Source organism: Lactuca sativa, chromosome 4, assembly GCF_002870075.4.
Source record: "Lactuca sativa cultivar Salinas chromosome 4, Lsat_Salinas_v11, whole genome shotgun sequence".
Classification (NCBI taxonomy): domain Eukaryota; kingdom Viridiplantae; phylum Streptophyta; class Magnoliopsida; order Asterales; family Asteraceae; genus Lactuca; species Lactuca sativa.
In genome coordinates, this window is record NC_056626.2 from 316,213,357 (window position 1) to 316,216,030 (window position 2,674).

Consider the following 2,674-nt stretch of genomic DNA (forward strand, 5'->3'; position numbering starts at 1 on the left):
ATGTGAATAGCTCTCAGCCTTAACTTAATTGTGATTAATGAACTAGGCATAATGAATTTCATTGTATAAAGTTTATAAAAGTCGAGTATGCTTGGTATGTATGTAAATGTGTAAAGTACTCGCTTTTATAAAGATGTGTGTTTCAAAGTAATGAACATATGTACATGTCTAAACTTTATGTATCAAACATATCAATATACATGAATAGTAATAGCTTGAATCCTTGAAATACTGCAAAGTTTTATAACGTGTTTGTTATAATATACAATGTCACATAAAAATCATGTATTTTTGTATCATGTAGCATTTGTTGTGTGAACTAGTTATTTCATGATAAAATAACCATAATACGTATACGAAAAGTTTATACTTGTTTATTTGTAACGATATGTTACATAGTTAAATCATATTTTTATAAACTATGATTATTGTATTTTCGCATAAAGGATAATATGTTTGTATAAACCAATTATATAGGTACATGTACCCCCCCCCCCCCCCCCACACACACACACCCCTCCCGCGGAAATAATTAGAAATATTAAAAAATAGCCGTAAGCACTAATCCTTGAAGCGAAAATTTAATTTGTACGAAATCGGTTTATTTTGAGAAGCTTGATGTGAGAACCGTAAAGCCACGATTCTTGAACTTTAAAATACTTTCTAGACCGTTTTGTAACGAATTTTACAATATAGGGTTTGATTTGTAACTTCACTAAACTATAGGGGCTGTTTGGTAATTTTATTTATTAAGTGGGATTGTTTTGGTAAAGAAAATACCAAAGGAATGGTTGTTTTGAATAAATGGATTAGATGTTTGGGGTTTGGGACTTTTTTTTAAAAATGAATGTTGCAGCAGGGGTTATTTGGTCATTTTATCGAAGTTGGAAGGACTTAGGGTTTTTTTGTCCGACCTTATTTTTGATCGGTCAAATAGAAGGGACGATCGCAAGTAGAACATGAACGAATGATTGCAGTCAAGAAAGAGGCGCATGAAGCCATCGACGATGCTTCTGATTCCTTGCTCGTCGCAGGCCACAAAGAGGACCAAAGGAAAGAAAAAGCTCGCACGAGGAGGCGGAGGCGGCGATCTCCGAGGAACCCTTCCTGGGTTGCGCATCTTGTAGCCGACAGCAGTCAAGCAAGGAGGAGGCACCTCTCGTGCTTGGTTGGACCGGATAAAGGGATAAGAAGCAGGGCAGCGAGACTGTCCTCGATGGTTCTCGTAGCACCACCACTGCCAATGGTTCATGACATGGGACCAAGAAACAGGTAAAAGAAATAAAGAATCTATTCAAATAGGTGTTATGTTTGCTTACATTGCTTGATAGGAATGGAAACAAGAAATGGCTACTATGAAGTCGATAGGAAGAATGGGGAATCGAGAGGGGGTTGTTGCCCTCTTGGTGTATTCCTGGCAGCAATCGAAGGACAAACAGAAGCAGAAGGCTTTGCGTGTGATTAAGTGAAAGATGAAGTATGTAAGAAAAGTTATGGTTTTGGCTGTCAATTGAAAGAGGAAAGAGGAAAGAGTTGTGTATAGTATTGGTTAAGTTGAAATGTGGAAAAAAATAATAGCTTTTAATTTGTTTTCTTTTGCCCAAAATTGTATATATATTTGGTTGGATAATCTTATTTATACAACAAAATTACCTTAGTTATACACATATATAGGTATTTGAGTAATAAGATGCATTTTATACATGTATTTGTGTATGTATTGGTTTATTGTACTAGTTCATGTATGGATGGTATATTATAGTGTAGGAGTTGACGATCTGTACTTAGATACATATTTATGTGTATATGTGTTAACAACCTTAAAAGTCATAATTTATATATTTGATATACCTATGTATTCATTAATGTTTTAATTTATATGACTTGATGTATATATAAAAACACGTATGTTTATAAATAAGTATGACTCAAAGATTTATTATATGTTTATAAATAAGTATGACTCAAAGATTTATTATATATGATTGTCATTATTCTTTGGAATTTATGAATAGCTTATGTATACAAACATATGTATAGGTCTCTAACCATTTAAGAACTAATTCTTTCGTACTTTTATAATTATTTTCTAACTTTCTTAATTTGTGTGCCATCGATCTCAATATCAAATAGTTTTTTTGAAAAATTGAAGAATAATGGTCTCAGTTACAAGGATTCCAAAAAAACCAGACGGATTTTTTTTTTCGAGTTTTAGAACTCCAAGAAATTCTGTTTAAGGATTCGCGTTGAATTGGACACCGAACGTTCGGTTTTTCGACTTTTTAAAATATTTATGTCAAAAATATTTCTAGTATGAAATTAAATAATAGACTATGACCTGAGTCTAAAAATGTTCTCGAAAATTCCATCGGAAGTATGCAAGTCCCTCAACAGATAGAAACATTTTTGAAAGTTTTAAGAAAATCAATATTATACTGGTTTTGGATTCTTAAAAGGCCGTATCTTTTGCATACGAACACCATTTTAGACTTTGTATATACTTTTGGAAACAAGGAAACATATGCTACGAGACTAGAATGTTTGTTTTGCTCGCAAATACTTTATACGAAATTTCAGTTTTTAGATGCATTCCTAGGGTTGCAATTTGAGGTATTTGATTTGTTTGTTAGTTTACATATTTGAAAGTAAGATACTATCTGGTATCTTATAATAA

The 2,674-nt window shown here is 32.6% G+C and overlaps 1 long non-coding RNA gene across 1 annotated transcript; it reads left to right on the top strand.

Moving 5' to 3' along the window:
* Positions 1 to 708: 708 nt before the first annotated feature.
* LOC111910834 (uncharacterized) lies at positions 709 to 1,667 on the top strand. Its single transcript, XR_002856650.3, has 2 exons — positions 709 to 1,272; positions 1,332 to 1,667. It is a non-coding gene; the product is annotated as an uncharacterized LOC111910834 (long non-coding RNA).
* Positions 1,668 to 2,674: the final 1,007 nt, after the last annotated feature.